Source organism: Schistocerca nitens, chromosome 11, assembly GCF_023898315.1.
Source record: "Schistocerca nitens isolate TAMUIC-IGC-003100 chromosome 11, iqSchNite1.1, whole genome shotgun sequence".
Classification (NCBI taxonomy): Eukaryota; Metazoa; Arthropoda; class Insecta; order Orthoptera; family Acrididae; genus Schistocerca; species Schistocerca nitens.
The window spans coordinates 19,303,995-19,326,117 of record NC_064624.1 but is presented as its reverse complement, the minus strand read 5'-3'; positions in this window follow the sequence as shown (position 1 = coordinate 19,326,117).

Below are 22,123 nucleotides of genomic sequence, written 5' to 3'. Positions count from 1 at the left end.
TCAACTACCCTGGCCAGCAAGATCTCCGGATCTGTCCCCCATTGAGCATGTTTGGGACTGGGTGAAGCGTCGTCTCACGCGGTCTGCACGTCCAGCACGAACGCTGGTCCAACTGAGGCGCCAGGTGGAAATGGCATGGCAAGCCGTTCCACAGGACTACATCGAGCATCTCTACGATCGTCTCCATGGGAGAATAGCAGCCTGCATTGCTGCGAAAGGTGGATATACACTGTACTAGTGCCGACATTGTGCATGCTCTGTTGCCTGTGTCTATGTGCCTGTGGTTCTGTCAGTGTGATCATGTGATGTATCTGACCCCAGGAATGTGTCAATAAAGTTTCCCCTTCCTGGGACAATGAATTCACGGTGTTCTTATTTCAATTTCCAGGAGTGTATATACTGTGAGGGCAATGTCAGAATTCCCAGACTATTGAATAGGGGTCGACAAGAGGTTCTCGAACTTACTCCACATATAGCTCAAACAGCCCGTTTTTGATCCAAAAATACCCTTTTTGAATCAGAAGAATTACCCCAAAAAATACCATATGACATAAGCATATGAAAATATGCGAAGTAGACTACTTTTCGTGTTGAACTGTCACTTATTTCAAACACTGTTCTAACGGTAAATAAAGCAGCATTTAGTTTCTGAACAAAATACTGAACATGGGATTTCTACAACAGCTTACTATCTATCCGAACGCCCAGGAACTTGAACTCAGTCTCGCTTATATGCCCATTCTGTCTGATCAAAATATCGGTTCTTGTTGAATTGTGAGTTAGAAACTGTAAAAACTTTTATTACTGTGATTTAGCATCAAATTATTTTCCACAAGCCACTAACTTATTTCATGAACTACATTATTTGATACTGTTTTAATATTACACACAAGATCCTTCACTACCAAGCTGGTGTCATCAGCAAACAGAAATATTTTTGAATCACCTGTAATACTAGAAGGCATATCATTTATATAAATAAGAAACAGCAGTGGCCCCAGCACCGACCCTTGGGGAATGCCCCACTTAAGTGCCCCATTTGGACTGAACATCACTACCACTCTCAATATTGCAGAGAATTACCTTCTGCTTTCTGTTCTTAAAGTAAGAGCGAACCAATTCTAAGCTACTCCCCTTACTCCATAATGGTACAACTTATGTAGTAATATTTTGTGGTCAACACAGTCAAAAGCCTTCGTTAAATCAAAGAAAACACTTAGCGTTCGCAACCTTTTATTTAATCCATCCAAAACCTCACAGAGAAAAGAGAATCTAGCATTTTCAGTTGTTAAGCCATTTCTAAAACCAAACTGTACATTTGACAGCAAATTATGTGAATTTAAATGCGTGTCGCAGTGCAAGAGCGTGTTCCGGCGTTGTCGTGCTGAAGTAGACGGTGCTCCACGTGTGGATTTCAGTTGGAGGACCACACTCTGTGGTCGGAAACTAGAAGACAGCACGCTGGGCTCTCGCGCACTGACACGGTCACGCCACACGCCGCCATGTTACACGCTACAGTTCGGAGCCCGCTAGTGGCAGAGGGTCGCAACATGTCAGCAAAGTGGGAGAAAGTCGACCGAGTAAAACGCATTACGTGTAATACCTCGGCCGATACTGAGAACAGAATTAAAAAAGAAAATCCGGAGGTGTTACTTTTCAGCATGCCTTAGTAGTTCTGATTTTTGGTTTAAAACAAAGCAGAACCAAAAGTGGATAAACGACGTTAGTGTGTAACAGTTTACAGAAACTAATATTAAATAAGAATTTTCTATGGATTACAGGACTTCCACTTGTACTGCATTGATTAATACTGGGAGATTACTCAAAGTGCGGTTCGTTTTTGGCTCTGCACAGTTGTATAAGATTTTCCTGAAGTCCTCGTAGCAAGTTGTTAAAGCGTGGCTCAGGAGAGCACACGCCAATTCACAGCAGCTCAGTATACTGCAGAGAACAGTCAATAGTGAGTCATACCAGTAAGACGTTGGGAAATCAGTCATGTAGTAATGTACCCCAGAGTGTATGCTTATATGTGGGTGTGAGAAGAGTAATGAACTCTTATTTCAAAGAAAATAATTATAATAAATGGAGATTGGTTTATTCTTTCATTGTACAAGCTGCAATTCAGAATTTCCATAGCTAGAATTATACCCAATAATTGAGGAGTAATATCGATGAAAACTTCGCTCTTACTACTGTCATCACCAGTGCTGTGGTAATAAGAGATCACTTCAAAAATGATAGAGAATATGATAGATGGATTGATGACATATTCTCTATCACAGGCTCAAACTTTCTTCCTACGTATGGTACTGCGTTGTTCTGTTGGAATTTAAGTCTGTTGAGGAAGAGTAGCAGTTAGACAGTGGTAGTTTCCCTGTCGTAACACTTCCCAGTGACGCACCCATGACTTTTGGAGCAGATGGTGAGTCGACTGTGTGACCAACCCATGCATGACAACATAACAGGACTAGTTCTTAAGAGCAGAGTAACGCATTTTTCATACGTAAAGTATGGTGATTTTTCCAGTTATCCAGAGAAGTTAGAATGGTTTAGTGACACCGTAAATCATGCTGACCTTATTAGTGTTACATTATATTTCACCTGAGGTGGCGCATTGGTTGGTATACTGGTTCAGCATTCAGGACTACGATGGTTCAAACCCACATCCTGACCATCATGGTTTAGGTTTTCTGTGATTTCCGGCATTCGCTACAGGCAAGCTCCGGGAGATTCCTGTGAAAAACCACAATTTCCTTCCCCATCCTTCCATAGTCCAAACTTGTGCCCTAACTGTAATGATCTCTTTGCTGGTGAGACGTTCAACACTAATCTCCTCATTTTGAAAGACTTCATGATCACTGAACTGTAGCTACAAATTGAATAAATTGGGTCTTTCCATTTCTGAAGACATCTTGTGGACAATGAGGATGCTGCAACAAAATAGAAAACCTCAAAAATTGTGATATTGAAGATTTGGAGCTGTTAACCTGTGGTAGCTGTATTACACAACAAAGATATCGTGGTGTTGTAATTCACCTGTATGGACAGCCTCAAGGAACTATTGATCGATACAGGTGTCTGCATGTGTTGAAGGTGCTTTGTAGCGACAAAGAGCTGATCAGTAGTGCTGTGTTTCAGAATTGACTACCATGGCAGCCAGCAATGAAGTTCAGGAGAGCGCAGTCGTACACCTGGGCGACCTACTGGACGAGGGGAAAGGCGCCATGGTGACTTTGGTGGCGGGGGAGACGCGGCTGGTGGCACACAGAGCAGTCCTCGTTACCGGGAGCCCCGTATTCGCCTCCATGCTCCAGCAGCCTGGTCAACATCACAGACATGGAGGGCCCGGTGCTGAGAGAGCTACTTGTATACCCTCCGTGCCCCGCGACTGGCGAGCATGGCCCCACAATTACTGACTGCTGCTGACAAGTACAGTGTGTCGAGCCTGAAGGCTGTGTGAGCAGCAGCTGGCCACAGCACTGGCTGTGGACAACGCGGCGGCCACGGCTGTTCTCGCGGTGCGACTCAGGCAGACCGCCATCTCCCACATAAAGGGCCACACATACCAGGTGATGGCCACGCAGGGCTGGGCTGACGCAGTGCGCACCCAGCCAGAAGATGTCGTCGAACTGACAAGGCTGCTCGCAGAGACACCGCCAGAATCCAGGTAAGCACGAAACGATCATCATTGATCACTCATGTGAATGTGTGTAGAATTTTACTTAATTTACCTTCCAATTTACGTTGAATGCTCACGGACGTAGTAGCTCATACTCTGCTGCTCCTTTTCGTTTGTTAGCGTTGAACCATCTGCAATGGTTCAATTGTGTTGCATTCATTAAAGATGTCCAGTGACACGTCCTGTACGTGGCATGTACCGTTGTGTAATTGATATAAAACTACATGCAAATACCATGTATCCCTCCGCGTGACCCATTAATTTTGTCTACTCTGGTCGGTGGTTATTGGCATTTCGTTACCGTTATGTACACTGTAGTACTGTCGAAAGTTCAGTGAAGCACATAAGAGTAAACCGTGTCCTTGTTTACGTTGTGAGTGACTGGACATCCGCAAGTTTGCCAGGCCACGTACTAACACTGTGCACAACAATACGTAAATACAGCGTTTGTTGAATCGTAGCAGGTCAATCACATCGCGATTACGAACAGTGTGCGGGTCACTCTCGAATCGCGAGATGTGCAATAATGTCGCGTTCCACTCATTTCACACGTCAAATTCACATTCCAATTTCTCGAGGTAATTGACGCATTGCGATGGAATTAATGCCATTACTATTATGATTTATCATGTTATTGATTGTGTATGGAATAATATAGGGTGTCCATAAAAAAAACTAAGTTTGTGCTGAAACCAGTATTTGCACTTGGGTTAGAATGTCTCACAGTATAGACTTCCGTGAGCCCCTGCCGTACATTCATACGCGTGAAAGCTGTCAGTATCTGTTGGGGGGTTGCAGAGATATTGGCTGTGAAAAGTTCGGGTGGAACATTCCGTATCAACCGAATTCTGTAAATAACATTTCGACAGTTTACTTGTATACTTCGACGCAAGTGTATACAACAAATAAGTATGCAACGTACAGTTAACACAAAATCGTTTCACTTTTTTTCTGTAGACCTTGCTCATCTAGTGGAATTTACCACAGAAGCTCTGCTTGTAATTTTCGTCTTCATCATCATCATTTAAGACTGATTATGCCTTTCAGCGTTCAGTCTGGAGCATAGTCCCCTTTATAAAATTCCTCCATGATCCCCTATTCCGTGCTAACGTTGGTGCCTCTTCTGATGTTAAGCCTATTACTTCAAAATCATTAACTGAATCCAGGTACCTTCTCCTTGGTCTGCCCCGACTCCTCCTACCCTCTACTGCTGAACCCATGAGTCTCTTGGGTAACCTTGCTTCTTCCATGCGTGTAACATGACCCCACCATCTAAACCTGTTTGCCCTGACTGCTACATCTATAGAGTTCACTCCCAGTTTTTCTTTGATTTCCTCATTGTGGACACCCTCCTTCCATTGTTCCCATCTACTAGTACCTGCAATCATCCTAGCTACTTTCATATCCGTTACCTCAACCTTATTGATAAGGTAACCTGAATCCACCCAGCTTTCGCTCCCATACAACAATGTTGGTTGAAAGATCGAACGGTGCACAGATAACTTAGTATTGGTACTGACTTCCTTCTTGCAGAAGAGTAGATCGTAGCTTAGCGCTCACTGCATTAGCTTTGCTACACCTCGCTTAGAGTTCTTTCACTATGTTGCCATCCTGTGAGCATATGCATCCTAAGTACTTGAAACCGTCCACCTGTTCTAACTTTGTTTCTCCTATTTGGCAAACAATCCGTTTATATCTCTCTCCCACTGACATTACTTTCGTTTTGGAGATGCTAATCTTCATACCATAGTCCTTACATTTCTGATATAGCTCTAAAATATTACATTGCAAACTTTCAATCGAATCTGCCGTCACAACTAAGTCATCCGCATATGCAAGACTGCTTATTTTGTGTTCACACATTTTAATCTCACCCAGCCAGTCTATTGTTTTCAACATATGATCCATATATAATATGAACAACAGTGGAGACAGGTTGCAGCCTTGTCTTGCCCCTGAAACTACTCTGAACCATGAACTCAATTTACTGTCAACTCTAACTGCTGCCTGACTATCCATGTAAAGACCTTTAATTGCTTGCAAAAGTTTGCCTCCTGTTCCATAATCTCGTAGAACAGACAATAACTTCCTCCTAGGAACCCGGTCATATGCCTTTTCTAGATCTATAAAGCATAGATGCAATTCCCTGTTCAATTCATAACACTTCTCCATTATTTGCCGTAAGCTAAAGATCTGGTCCTGACAACCTCTAAGAGGCCTAAACGCACACTGATTTTCATCCAATTGGTCCTCAACTAATACTCGCACTTTCCTTTCAACAATACCTGAGAAGATTTTACCCACAACACCGATTAAAGAGATACCTCTGTAGTTGTTACAATCTTTTCTCTTTCCATGTTTAAAGATTGGTGTGATTACTGCTTTTGTACAGTCTGATGGAACCTGTCCAGACTCCCAGGCCATTTCAATTATCCTGTGTAGCCATTTAAGACCTGACATTCCACTGTATTTGATGAGTTCCGACTTAATTTCATCCACCCCAGCTGCTTTATTGCACTGCAATCTATTGACCATTCTCACCACTTCCTCAAATGTGATCCTATATCCATCCTCATTCCTATCCCATTGTACATCGAAATCTGAAACATTGCTGATCGTATTTTCACCTACATTGAGCAACTCTTCAAAATATTCCCTCCATCTGCCCAAGAAATCCACAGGATTCACAAGCAGTTTTCCTGACCTGTCCAAAATACTTGTCATTTCCTTCTTACCTCCCTTTCGAAGACTGCTAATTACACTCCAGAATGGTTTTCCAGCAGCTTGACCCATAGTCTCCAACCTGTTTCCCAAGTCTTCCCAAGATTTCTTTTTGGGTGCTGCAATTATCTGTTCGGCTTTGTTTCTTTCTTCAACATAACTTTCTCTGTCTACCTGAGTTCTAGTATGTAGCCATTTTTGATAGGCCTTCTTTTTCCTTTTACAGGCTGCCTTGACTGTGTCATTCCACCAAACTGTTTGCTTCATCCTACTTTTACACACTACTGTTCCAAGACATTCTTTAGCCACTTCTAGTACTGTGTCCCTGTACCTAGTCCATTCCTTTTCCAATGACTGTAATTGACTACATTCAACTAACTGGTACCTTTCTGAGATCGCTGTTACGTACTTGTGCCTGATTTCCTTATCCTGAAGTTTCTCCACTCTTATCCTCCTACATATGGACCTGACCTCCTGCACTTTCGGCCTCACAATCCCAATTTCACTGCAGATTAAATAATGATCAGTGTCATCAAAGAATCCCCTGAATACACGTGTGTCCCTCACAGCCTTCCTGAATTCCTGATCTGTTATTATATAGTCAATGACAGATCTGGTTCCCCTGCCTTCCCAAGTATACCGGTGAATGTTCTTATGTTTAAAAAAGGAATTAGTGATTACTAAGCCCATACTGGCACAGAAATCCAAGAGTTGTTTCCCGTTCCTGTTGGCCTCCATATCCTCTCCAAATTTACCCATAACCTTTTCATACCCTTCTGTTCGATTTCCATACCTGGCATTAAAATCACCCATGAGCAGAACGCTGTCCTTGTCCTTTACTCTAAAAACTACATCACTGAGTGCATCATAAAAACTATCCATCTTATCTTGATCTGTCCCTTTGCAATGCGAATATACTGACACAATCCTAATTTTCTTGCTAGACACTGTAAAATCTATCCACATCAGTCGTTCGTTTACATACCTTATTGCAACTACGCTGGGTTCCATTTCTTTCCTGATGTAAAGCCCTACACCCCATTGTGCTATTCCTGCTTTGACTCCTGACAGGTAGACCTTGTATTCTCCCACTTCCTCTTCTTTCTCACCCCTCTTACCTGAATGTCACTAACAGCTAAAACGTCCAGCCCCATCTTACTTGCAGCCTCTGCCAGCTCTACCTTCTTCCCAGAGTAGCCCCCATTGTTATTAATAGCTCCCCATCTCATTACCATTTGTTTGCCGAGTCGTATCTTAGCAGTCCCTGGTTTGTCAGAGATGGGACTCCATCACCTCCATAGGTCCGAGGCATTTTGCTCTGATTGTTGCCAGCATCATATTTAAAGTACCAGGGAAGCAGGTTGCTAGCCTTACTTGCCCCGAGTTCCATTGAGTGTTAACCCTAACGGTTGAGGGACTAACCGGTGGATTTGGTAGTCTTTACCGTATGAGCACAAAGGTGACCACAACTCAGAATATGTCTGAGATGCCCAGCCTTATTCCAAGGTAACTGGTATCCCGACTGTCAGCACCACTTACTCGGCCACTCATACGTTGCCTGTGGTTCATGAACTAGGACATGACTACAGGAACCCACACGATGTAAAAATGTTGTTTGAAATATTTTACAGAATCTGCAGTTTTTCCAGTTATATGTAAGGTTTTAAGTCATTTTCGACACGTGATAACCATTCTGAGGCCGTTTTGGCACTGTAGTACCAATTTGCGTGTTTTTGTGAAGTGCCTATTATACAGAGGTAGTATGCCATAAGCTTTTATTCCTGGAAAAATGCTGGCTAAAAACGACGTTTGGTGACCTCAGAACCTATGCAATGGCCCTAAAACCCTTACCATGTGTTCATTACATCAGTTAAAACTATATTTATACTTCAGACCGGATATCACACACAAATTTTGCGTGCATATATACCGTAAATGTGAACTTTTGGGTATCATAACGGGTAATGATACCAAAAAAGGTTGAGTTACCGAAGAATGTTATCTTAACAAGACGTGACAAACATTTCTATACGATATCATCAATAGAGATGACCGTCACCGTAATTGGTACTTTCCCAACCCAAAAATCATGGTCCTTTGTGGCTGTCACAGGAGCCACCCACGAACAAATAGTGCTTTTACAAGCCACCCAAGGCCTCATCTAATGCGAAAGAACCAGTTTGCATGGGCTGGATGAAGTGTGTATTGTTTAAATTTTGACCCTGTACTGAAGGATAGCTACAGTATGCCATCTCTCCCGACAGGTATACAAATGGTCTGGTAGGCTGAGGAGTATCCGAAACACTAGACGGCTTGTCTGTCACCAACAGAACGCGAATTATGATCCCCCCAGAAAAACCGCATTCTGGGGCGCAGCATTTGGAGCATTATGGTACCTTGAAGTGTGGTGCACGGGCCGACTAAGCGTAAGTCGCTTGCTCAGAAGTGATATATTTCAGTCAGTCTAATCACCAATTGGTGTTCCTTACGCACTGGATGCCTCTGCCACAGTAATTTGCTTTCATTTCCATGTTACGTGTATGCACGAGACAGCAATTTCTATAGCTAACTTATTTTATTGCTCCCAAGCAGTACAGGGGGAATGTGGCATAGTTTTATATGCCACATCAAATAAAAAAATAATGAAGTTTCTTGTGATGTGACAACAGATGACCGTCCTACATAATTTAACACGAAAATTAATATTTGAAACAGAAATACATCACTACTGTTTGTCTTGTCAAGAAATCTTGTTACTCAGACATTCATTACATGTTAACATAGTTCTGATTGCCGTTCAACTTGCAGTCACTAGCTTACAGATCTTCTTAAAGGCAACAGTCACAGGCAGCTGATGTTACAACTACTTCCTTCATGATTTTTTAGATAACATTACTGGGAAACAGCGGTATGGCAGTTACGTAACATTAGTAAGAAACAGTCTCTCATCACATATTCATTCATTTAAGACATGAGTTTTCCACCTCTAGAGGGAGGCCATTTTCAGATATTGCTCTGCAGAGATAAAAATTGAGTGCTGATTTACACAGGGAAGTCTGAAAAATATGAAAGAGTGCGATAAAGCGACGTATCGTTAGCCATCGGGATGCCAATGACGACGCTTGGATCGGCTGTGCTCACCCCAGCTGCAAAACTGCTGCTGATGGCTGAGCATCAGTGTTAGCCAGTGGGAGGCAATTTATGTCTCTTACGTTAAGATCTGAATGTTGTTGCTGTGGTCTTCAGTCCTGAGACTGGTTTGCTGCAGCTCTCTGTGCTACTCTATCCTGTGCAAGCTTCTTCATCTCCCAGTACCTACTGTAGCCTAAATCCTTCTGAATCAGCTTAGTGTATACATCTCTTGGTCTCCCTCTACGATTTTTACCCTCCACACTGCCCTCTAATACTAAATTGGTGATCCCTTGATGTCCCAGAACATGTCCTACCAACCGATCCCTTCTTCTTGTCAAGTTATGCCACAAACTCCTCTTCTCTCCAATTCGATTCAATACCTCCTCATTAGTTATGTGATCTACCCATCTAATCGTAAACATTCTTCTGTAGCACCACATTTCGAAAGCTTCTATTCTCTTCTTGACAAAACTATTTATTGTCCGTGTTTCACTTCCATACATGGCTACACTCCAGACAAATACTTTCAGGGAAGACTTCATGACACACAAATCTATAATTGACGTTAACAACTTTCTCTTCTTCAGAAACGCTTTTCTTCCCATCACCCGTCTACATTTTATATCCTATCTACTTATACCATCATCAGTTATTTTGCTCCCCAAATAGCAAAACTCATGTACTAACTTAAGTATCTCATTTCCTAAGCTAATTCCCTCAGCATCACCCGACTTAATTCGACTACATTCCATTATCCTCGTTTTGCTTTTGTTGATTTTCATCTTATATCCTCCTCTCAAGACACTGTGCATTCCGTTCAACTGCTCTTCCAAGTCCTTTGCTGTCTCTGACAGAATTACAATGTCATCTGCGAACCTCAAAGTTTTTATTTCTTCTCCATGGATTTTAATACCTACTCCGAACTTTTCTTTTGTTTCCTTTATTGCTTGCTCAATATACAGATTGAATAACATCGGGTATAGGCTACAACCCTGTCTCACTCCCTTCCCAACCCAAGATCTGAATATTCTCTTAAAAATGCATAAAAATTTAAATGTCGACCGGCAAAAAACAGGAGTTTGTATTATCTACAGATATACAATATCTTAAAAACTGTTTTATGACATTAAATAATAAGCCTACGTGATAGGTTAAACAGTAACCAGGAAGCGGCCTTGAAGCAATAGTTAGCATTACAAAGACGCTGTTTAGATTGCAGCTGCCATTAAGTCATCACTTACGTACAGAGCTGTTCAAAAAGAAGCAACAGATTTCAAACATTCATTGCTTCCAAACTACAAAAGACAAACACATCTGCAGCATTCCTGGAAATCGAAAAGTCGATATATGTAGGGTATAGAAAGATTTACTTATTGGTTAAATTTTTGTATATGTTTTTAAAAATTGATGTTAAAGTCTCTTTCCTGCTCTCTTCCACACGGTTTAACCTGCAGCTGCTCAGCCATCAGCGGCAGTTTTACAGCTGAGGTGAGCACAGCTGTTAAAAGCGTCGTCTTTGGCAGCCCAATGGCTTACGATACGTCATTTTAAAGCACAGTTTGGTGACTTTTCCCTGTGTGAATCACCACTTTCAATTTTTATCTCTGCAGAGCATTATCTGAAAATGGTCTAGCATTACATGCAGAGACAAGACATATCTTTAATAAATGAATGTGCAGTCGAGGCTGCTTTCACTAATTTTACTTACTTTATGCAATCATGAATTCTGGAGTCCTCACAGAAACACATTTTTTAGATTGCGTATGTGTATTTCCTTGTACAGGTTTCCACTGAATACAGTGATGAATTCAAACTTTTTAATTTGGATACAGTGGCAGCAGGTGGTAACATATTTACATTGTCCTCTTTATTGATCTTCCTCGTACGCTCATTCGGCATTGTAGTTGGATGGACCTATTGAGTGAAGTGAGGCATTTCCTCGGGTCTATCAACCCTATGTAGTGGACAACACTGAAATGTTACGATGACATTTTTAATGAGTGTAAAAATTTCCACTGGCTTAGATCTATTCTAATGCCTTGCAGTCTTTCTGGACTGCTACCTTCTCTGAAGTACCATCCTGCGAAGTTGAGTATCCGCTGTCTTAACCCTTTCGTGGGCAAAATTATTGAGCAGTTTTTTTAATGAATGGAGAGCAGATAGTAGTTAACAGGTAGGTATATTTATCATACAGAATATCAAATTTGCTCCAACTGTGAAAGTTGGAGTTAAATGACAAAAGCAACTTTTCAATACATGTCATATTTATCTGATAAATTTACTTCTCTTGCTACAATGATTGTTCAGTTACTTCCCATGAAATTTTCTGAAACATTGGGCCTATGCAAAGTGGTATTTGACAATATGTGCAAACACAGCGAGTGCTCTTTCCCGCAGCTTTGGTACTACAATGACGGCACGTCCAGTAGGTTTCTCCTAAAATGGGTTGATGCTCCGCTACAGCCACGTGACGAAAATCTTCAGGTACTTTACGCATATTTGCCAGAAAGACAGCGTTTTGTCCACGCCTTTTTTGGGATGAGAAGCCAGCGATCAATTATCTGGCTAGATGGATCCTGTATGTGAGCTGATCATGCCCTCCACTTTCTCTTTTACTTATTTTCGACAGGATAAAACTATTCACTGCAGCAACGTCCACCAGGAAATAAAGTATTCTGTTTCACCATTTTACAGAACGTCTGCCAATAGCATACCTTTCTCGTAATTGATCAAACATATCGACACCACCCATTATTTTATTGTATTCTGCCACAACTTCAGGACAAGAAATCTCTGTACTAGTACCATCCTTGTTTATCCTTTTCACTGTGGCTGTTTCTCATGGGTCATGAATTCAGGACAGGAAAGTGACTGGACTGTTATCCATCCATTTTACTGCAGAAATGGCTCGTTTTGTTTCAAACTGGAATTCTCCTCGTTCCAATTTTACGTTTTCCTTCATAAATTTGGGCGAATCAAATATATTTACCTTATACTACAGCTTTGAGGAAAAAATGACAATGTCACGCAAATAGCACTGAAAGGCTCCTCTACATAGCAACACTCAGCTATACAATGACTCTGCGCGAAAGTACAGCAAAAACGGCGGGAACTTCCGATTGGAAGTAGTACCCTATACTGTTCACTAGGTGGTAGCACCGTACAGAGGTGGGAACTGTGAATCCCACAGGACTAGGAGCGAGTTCATTGTAGTGGGAAGCATGTTTCCCACGGCTCACAAAAGGGTTAATGTTTGTCTGTGCCTGTCATAGCTCAGCCCATGATAAATGAGCTACAAATGCTTTGATGATCCATAGTGTTACATTAAGAACATTTAAGGTCCAAGAGAGAGCTCTGTTGGTTCCCTTATAATTTGTTTCAGTATTGCTGTAGTGGTGTATTTGCAGTGTCCTCATCACTAATCCTCCAGTCAGTCCAGGAGTACTGAGCCCTTAAATTTATCTTTGGTTCGTTCCTTCTGAACAATATCTTGTTTGGTTCACTTACCTGCTGTTACGAAGGAACTTTAGACAACCAGTGTGTAAACTGGCCATATGGTGAGTCGTTGAACTTACGGGGCCCACTGATGTGGCAGGCAGTGTGTGTTGTGTCGCCACTCCAGACAGTCCCCTGGCTGCAGTAAGTGGCCTCCTGCCCCCCCCCCCCCCCCCACTCCACCCTCCCCTCGTGCACACGCTCGCCCACTGGCCGCTTATGCTGCGCATGTTTGTAGCTTGCCCGATTATCGTCTACTGTTCCCGCAGTCAGTCGTCCATCTCCCAGAACGTTGGCCCTGGTCGGGTTGTACGATCGCCGTCCGCGTCGGAGAGCTTCTCTCCGGGCTCGGGGTGTTCCCTCTTCCACCTCCTTTCCAGGCCCCTCTGCATACACCCCCGTGGTGTGTGCCTCGCCCTTGCCTTCGGTTCGAATTGGCATATGTCCCGAAGGACAGTCCCTCTGGATGCCTTCCGCCGCCGCTTTTATTCCATCCTAGCCACGTATCAGGGCTCTGGCGTGTTTTATACTGACGGTTCGATGGTTGCTGGTCGTGCCGGTTATGCTCTAACTCTAGGGGACCATTACGAACAACGATCCTTGTCGGCTGGCTGCAGCGTTTTCACTGCTCAGCTGGTCGCCATCTTTCGTGCCCTAGAGTATATCCGCTCCTGCTCAGGTGAGTCCTTCGTTATCTGTAGCGACTCCCTGAGCAGTTTACGAGCTATCGACCAGTGTTTCCCTCGCTGTCGTCTGGTGATGGCTGTCCAAGAGTCCCTCCATGCTCTTGCCCGTTGCGGCCGCTCTGTGGTCTTTGTGTGGACCCCAGGCCATGTTGGGATACTCGGCAATGAAAATGTTCACCGCCTGGCGAAAGAGGCCACCAGTAAACCATCTCTGGACATTGGCCTCCTGGAGACTGATTTGCTAGCTGTCTTACGCCGCAAAGTTTTCGCGCTTTGGGACGCTGAATGGCGCGATCTGACCGCGCCCAATAAACTCCGTGCTATCAAGGAGGCGACGACTGTGTGACGCTCCTCCTTGCGAGTGTCTCGCAAGGAGTCTGTCGTCCTCTGTCGACTGCGCATTGGGCACACACGGATGACGCACGGCCACTTATTGCGCCGTGAGGACCCCCCTCTATGTCGCTGCGGGTCGGCTTTGACAGTGGTCCACATTTTGTTGGCCTGTCCACTGCCTGATACGCTCCCTGCCCTCTTAACTGATGACAATGCTATGGCCGGCTTAGTTTTGCGTTTTATGCGAGCAGGGGGCTTTTATCACTCAATCTGTTTGTCCTTTAGTGTTGGAAAAAAAAATGTTCAAATGGCTCTGAGCACTATGGGACTTAACATCTGAGGTCATCAGTCCCCTAGAACTTAGAATTACTTAAACCCAAGTAACCTAAGGACATCAGACACATCGATGCCCGAGGCAGGATTCGAACCTGCGACCGTAGCAGCCGCGCGGTACAGACAAGAACCGTTCTGCCACCGCGGCCGGCCTTTTTGTATTGATTCTGGCCTTTGGCCAACGATTTTAGTCTGAGTTTATAGTGTGTTGTTTCTTTCGGTGGTTGGCTTTTCCTTTTTTCTCTCTATGGTCGGCCAACCACTGTCACACTCTGTGTGATTTTAATTCGTTTTGTCTGTTCTTTGTCTGAGTCTTTCTTGTCTTGTGTCGTCTGTTGTCTCCATTATTCGTTTTTCCTCTGTGTGGGTGTTTTTAAGTTTTGGAACAAGGGATCGATGACTGTAGCAGTCTGGTCCCTTTAATCCCACAACCAACTAACTTCTTGTTTTCAGCGCGCCGGCCGCCGCGGTCTGCGGGCCCAGCAGCACCATCTCCAGCTCCAGCTCCATCTTCAGCTCCAGCCCCGGCACTCAGCCACCCGGTGACCTCGGCCGCTCTCCTGCCGCAGCTGCCCGCCACACTCCCCCGCCACCTGATGACGCGGCTCTCTCTCGCCTGCGGTGAGCACCATCACTCCAAACGCACGACTTGTGCACCCAGAGTACCACTTAGTGCTATGTCAACCAAATGTTATACTAAATGATATAATTTTGTTTTAAATTTTTGATAAAGTTCAGCTTACAGCTATCAGGAAAAATTAGTTCTTCGTTTAATTGGAGTGTTTAATGTAACTGCTGCTCTTGATGGTGTTCGCATATCTTACAAATTAAGTTTCACGAGGTACGACATCGTCGCGAAAGAACACAGTGACCTGTATATGTAATAAGTTTCCTTTAATTTACGTTTATGGTCACAATCTTTTCCAACAGATTACCGGTTTCGGTCTTTAGTGACCATCATCAGATCTGTTTCATAAAAACAAAGTCCTAATGTACTGCAGCCATAGTGGCATCATCAAATGTTACATGCTAGTGCTGGACCCGCACCACAGCTATGTGTCATCGTGTCAGCAATGGTACCTAGGTGAACACGTATCTCGACAGGAGTCAAGTATGAAAGCGATGCCGTCGCCTTATGCTTTTGGGACCCGCACGGACCCCTGTGTATTGCTTGTGGTCGCGTTGATGCATGTGTGCGTTGCCGCCTCTGAGAAGTCGCAGTTGACTATAGTTCCATGTGCACTCAGTGTTTGTGAAGTCCATTATTTTCGGTAATTTATGGGTTGTTTGCTTGTCTGTAGATCAGTGTACTGCATTATTTCGGTGATTTACAAGAAGTTTGCAGGTCTGTATGGTGTGTACTGCACATTTCTGTAATTTGAGTTCTTTGTGTGTCCACACATCAGTGTACTGCATCATTTACGAATAGTTTACAGGTCTGCAGACTATTTACTGTGGCCCTAAGCACATCAGGGCGAGTGTTTTGTATCAGTGTAATGAATAACCTACGTGAAACTCTTCCCTAAATAAATTGTTCCAACAATAAAGTAAGTACATTGCTTACTCTCTCCAGCAGCTCAGAACAGGCGGAGTCCTTTTCCCGTCATTTTGCCCATCCCAGACCACCATCTTAAACTTCATCACTGGATGGACGACAGTGCCCTCTGGTAGAGGTACTGTGTACTAGGTCAGTTGGCCTCCGAACCCCAGGGTGAACACAGTTGGTGGTACTGCCTGAAGTTGTTAAAATAAAGACAATTTAAATAAAAACATTCGTCCATCCTCTCCAGCACAGGCAGAGTCCTTTTCCTGCCAGTTCCTAGGAAGAGGTGGCATCTGGGTGACTTAGGTTAGTGGAGGTAGCTAAAGTGCCATATTTTCCCGCCATTTTCTTAGTTAGCAGAGGAACCCGTGTTGTTGCATTGTCCTGCTGGAATTTGATCTTCCCGCCATTTTATCAGGGTGGGGGAGGGGAGTGTGATTAGGTTACTGGAGGTAGCCCAATTGACCTACCTTCCTGCCAAAAGGTGAACTTCCGACCATGATGTCATTGCAACATTGCCGTATCTATCGCCGCCATCTTCGATCCGCCATCTTCGATCCGCCATCTTGAATAAACCTGGGAACAATCGAGAGTAGGGTGGGAACAATCGAGAGTAGGGTGGTGCCTGGTTTGTCCTACTAATGCCTAGGACTAACAACAGTAATACTTTTCAGCAAACCGTTTGAAACTGATCAGAGCAGAATGCAGCAAGATGTTATTGAGTAGAGGAGTTTCCCCACTTTCAAGTGGAAAACTGGGTGCAAAATGTATGTTGTAACTTAAATGGGACGTGATATGTGTGAATTGACTTTAGAAAACACATTTCTGCTACCTATACAGAGATTTGAGGATTTCGTGCTAAATTACACAGGGTGGTCAGCCCCATTTGCATGCAGTGTGTGGATCTACTTGCGATGGGTCCCACGGCTTCCTATGCTTACAATCTAATTTCGTTATTGTGTTAGCGAATCAAGGGTTCCATCGCTCTGTCCATTGAAACTGTGTGTTAAGGTCTGTGTTCCATCGCACAGAGCCTTACCAGATTCCCTTACTGATAGGATTTTTCTATCCTAGTTCAGTACATTGAATCGTCCCTTCATTTTCAACCATTGACATGTTTGTTGCATAAATCCCGATTATTAGTCACCATTGACGGACACACAGTCTAGCTGTGTGCCATGCCCACCTGCAAAGTTCCATTAGTGTGTGAACTTTCAACATGCTCCTTCATGCTCGCCACAGTATCACCATGGGCAACTGGCAAATTAGCGACTCCACAGGAGTAAAGCCCAACTTACACACTAATAGTGAAAGCTACTCACAGCTACTACTGAATTTTTCAGTGCTATTGATGTAGAGGCTAAGATTGAGAGAATGGCAAGCTCCATCAGAAACTGAATGGTCTCAGTGACTGGTCATGGCCAGAGTTTAATCTGTAGTGAATGGTCACTTGCTCTTTATACACTTCTGGATTCAGCTCTCAGTCCAGTGACGTCAGGCCGTGGCCTGCCTGCCCCTGACTGGTGCTCCATGCAAACTTCCACCAGAAAATATTAACATTTGGGGATAGGAAGATTTGGGATTTCAGTGAAATAAGTCGTTAAACTCAGTGAGCAACTGTGAACACTGTTCCCCATTAACTGACAAGAGTTCTGAACCAGTGTGGTACACTGTTGCTGGCCGCTATTCGTTGAAGTTCCAGCAAGTCTCTAGAGTGCTCATTCCCAGTGATGGAAAGTTATGTTGCAACCAGTGCCTGACCCATTTGTAGATGGCACTCTTCCCTGAGCTGGCCAGTGTAGCCGAGCGGTTCTAGACGCGTCAGTCTGGAACCGCGCGACCGCTACGGTCGCAGGTTCGAATCCTGTCTTGGGCATGGAAATGTGTGATGATGTCCTTAGGTTGGTTAGGTTTAAGTAGTTCTAAGTTCTAGGGGACTGATGACCTCAGATGTTAAGTCCCATAGTGCTAAGAGCCATTTGAACTCTTCCCTGGACAGCCTATGTACCACGAGCCGAATATCGGTATTTTTTCAAAAAAATGGCTATATATTGCCGATGTATTTTCACCTAGTATATCGATATCAAAATGGCAATATCGAGAGCCGGTATTTTTATTTTATATTGTTTTACAATTTTCAGAAAATATTTGAAGATGTTCATTGGAAATTGTAGGACATAATTTTTCTTTTACTGTGTGAAGGGGGCCTACTACTTTTTGAGCTTTCATCACGTCCGACCTTTCCGTTTGACTTAGTGAAGCAAGTGTATGTGCCACTAAAGAACAATGCCGGTTGCACTGGGTGGAGGGGGGGTAGGGGGGGTGCGAGGGAAGTGTGAATGGGAAACATTTGCGATAATGCAACTAGTGTGTTATTTCTTCACATCGACATTCTTCAAAGACAGTTGCTCAAACTGAAGAACAAAAATCTTATAAGATTTTCCGTTGTAGTGGACGCAGGCGTGTGAGGGGAAATGCTGACGTAATCAGCGCCCAGTGCTACCAACAGAAAATGGAAACGTTTAGATTCACTATGCAATTTTGACACTACAGCTGCTAGGTCACTGGCGTTTGCAGAAATGGAAAACAGGGAAGTCGACGTGAGGTGTTCTGGACAAATGTCATGTGACAAAACCGAAAAATGGACCCAGCAGTCGTCTTTCATTGTGCCACTTACATGCGTTATCATTGTTGGCAAAGTGGCTACCGTCAAGTGTGAATATGCATCCTGTTCCTTCCAATTTGCGCTCTGAAGTTCGCCTTCGTAGCGTAGCGGTACCGTTACCGCCTACCACACAGGTGGCCCAGGTTCGATTCCGGGCAGGGGACTGGGTTTTGTGTGTCCATCATTGACTCGCAAGTCGCCGAAGTGGCGTCAACTCAAAAGGACTTGCAATACGGCGGCGAACTCCCCCGAAAGGAGCTTCCCGGACAATACCATCCGATCATTTTTTTTCTCTAAAGGGGTTAGGCAGGCTACAGTTTGTTGATGTACAGAATATGTATTAATAAATCGATACTTCTACAGCTCTAAAACGAGCAGTATATTCACAATGTGCAGCACATATTTTTGTAAGCGGGTATGTCGATATTTTGTCCGCCAGTATACGGATACTTTTTTTTCAGTATATCGAAAGCTGATACCGACATTTTAATAAATATCGGTGTATTGGATATTCTGTACTTTTAGAAATATTAGGTCCTACTTTCGTTGTGACTACCATTACGCATTCAAAGTCTGACAATTCCCGTCATCTTGCCATTTAGACGTCGGCAACCTTCCCACACGAGCCACCTGAGTACAATACAAGCGGCAGCCACCCCAATGCATTGCCCTTTTATACCTTGCGTGCGCGATACTACCGCCACCTGTGTACGTAGATATCGCTATCCCATGACTTCTGGCAGCTCAGTCTAGTACTTCATCTGTCTTTGCTTGAAGGCACGAGAATGCTTTTTAATGGTAAGGCACCTGCTGTCTGGTCGAAACTAGAAACTCTTCGTAGTTGTACGTAACGAAATACATTTTAAATAAATTTAACGTTTTAACCAAATAACTGACGACTTGTTATCCACAAACTAAATACTTTCTTAAAGAAGGTGTAGTTTTAATCTTAAGTACATGCTCATATTGTGTACCATCGACCGCTGGCCAGATTTGGAATTGCTGTTTGAGAGATAGATGAACAGAAGGTGCATTGGATGGGATGACGTTGCATGGTATGGCGGTTCGATGGTGCATATCATCTGATATAGATTGGGTTCACGAACCACATACACTGTCGGTTGTCCAGCTGGAAGAACAGGCAGCATGTCCATAAGAACATGTGCATACATATTTCCATTTAAGCCCCCCCATGGATAAAGTAAGGTCCCACAACATAATTTCCTATCGTGCCACACCATAAATTTACAACTTATGGTCGCTAGTATTGTAACGGATCAAGCCAGTGTGAAGCCGGCCGCTGTGGACGAGCGTATCTAGGCGCTTGAGTCTGCGACCGCTACGGTCGCAGGTTCGAGTCCTGCCTCGAGCATCGATGTGTGTGATGTCCTTAGGTTAGTTAGATTTAAGTAGTTCTAAGGTCTAGGGGACTGATGACCTCAGACGTTAAGTCCCATAGTGCTCAGAGCCATTTGAACCAGCGTGAACTTTCAGTGACGTCTGCCAGGTGCTGCAAAGGATGGGGCCCCTCCACGCCCACACCAACGTGGTGACCAAACCAAAAGTTCTGTCACCTCTCTATAACATGTTAGTTTTTGAATCATGAGTCACAGGATGCGGGCTGTGATGTTATCCATACGTCTGGGTAAGATTACTCATTAACATGGTCCATCAGGAGATAGAAAGTGGACGAAAGCGATCGAAGGGTAGCGGTTGTAATGGCAGAGGAAAAAAAATGCCAAGGCAAGCGCCAAGGGGAAAAAACCTCTGCGACAGTAGGACGGGTAGTAAGGGCAGTAGCGGCTTGCGATCTGCGACAGTGCATGCAAGGTGTGGTTATGTTAGTGCGAGGTATCGTGCATCGTTACCTTTGTCGTTGCGGAAGCTCGTTGTGGGGCTTGCTGCAGTTGCTGTGTCCCTGCAACAGTTCAACGTCGTCATACATTAGCGACCGGTCATAGATCGGCTTACAGACAGTGTAACTGGTGTGCGTGGCTGGTTTGCGTGCTGTGTACAATACGGTTTCCCTGCGGTTGCCTGTTTTTCGGCAGGTCGAGCATCTGGGGTTACCAGTAGTAGCTGTGTTGCAGGGGCTCGCCAGTACTGTCGTGTTAGCGTTCTATGGACCATAGATGTTTAGTTCCCTTCTAATAGTGTCTTTGGTCTATTATGTTTCCATCTATGGTTGTGGTCGTAGTTACCCAGAGAAAGGATAAACGGGTTGTGCGAGTGTCTCATGTTATTGTACAGTCGTGTGGAGAGTTTTTGGAATACCTGCAAGATGGTATCTAGCCGGTATTCCCGGTGAAGGTCCGCGATGCGTGTGTAGCGTGGAGCGTTGATTATGGTTTTGAGTACTTTGTTCTGTATGAGCTGCAGACGGCGCAGGCGAGTTGGCGCAGCGTATCCCCAGACAGGGGCTGCGTACGTCATCAGGGGTCGAATAAGTGTCATGTACATGGACCTACACACCCTCCTATTCAGTGTGCTACGCCTGTTAAGCATAGGATAGTTTGAGCCTCGCGTTTGCTTTGTTGGTCACGTGTTGAATGTGGTCCCCCCAGATTAGTTTCCTGTCCAGCCAGACACCGAGGTATTTGACCTTCTCGCGGAAACGTATTGGGCGTGTGTGTAGTGTTATTGGGTTGCAGTGCTGATGTTTGCGCAGTTGCTGTCGTCTTCTAGTGAACAGAATGGCCTCGCACATGTCGAAGTTTACTGTAACACGCCATTTCACCAGCCAAGGCTCCGCCGTTCTGAGTGCAGTCTGTAGTCGTGAATTAATGTTAGACTGCTTTTCCAGGCGCTGTAGATCATACGGACATACTTATATGCCAAGTTGAAAATAACGTGCTCGACAGTTCCTGATGTACTGACAAATGGTAAGGGTGACATTTATGACAATTCGAGGCACGAATAACACTCGTCTCCCACATTCCTCAATAGTACGTCTCTTGCCACCGTGTGAGCTGACAGGCGTGATAGTAGGAACAGCATCTTCAAATGCTCTGTCAGCCGCTGTCTCCGTCCTGGTTCTGGAGCTGCCTGCTCGCTCCAGTGACCTAATGATTCGTGCAAGGACTGGCGCGATGGACGACGACGAAAAGAAGACATTCTAGTTTCGACACAATTTCTTTTACCTTCTCCATATAAAATAAGCATGCTGTGGAGCGTGGGGTTGATATGAGATTCTATAATTCTGCGCAACGGATTAATCTGAGATGTACCCTTTACCCTGTGGCTCCTGCAAGATGCAATTTCCACCCCCACACTACTACAGAAGTCACACAGACGCTCATAACGTTCTAAAGAGAAATGCCTGAAAAACTTTCAGCAATAAATATCTTCTGGAGTCGTCCGCTGTAAGGAAATGACACAAAAATTCATAAAATTTCTTACGTAACTAGTGGGATACTTGGGTACTGGAGTAGTGCTATTTAGTGAAAGAAAAACATGAAACTAACGAAAGTTATTATTTATTTTGCAAAAATTCTGAGAAATCACAATGGCACTTTTAGTTATGAATTGAACAAGTT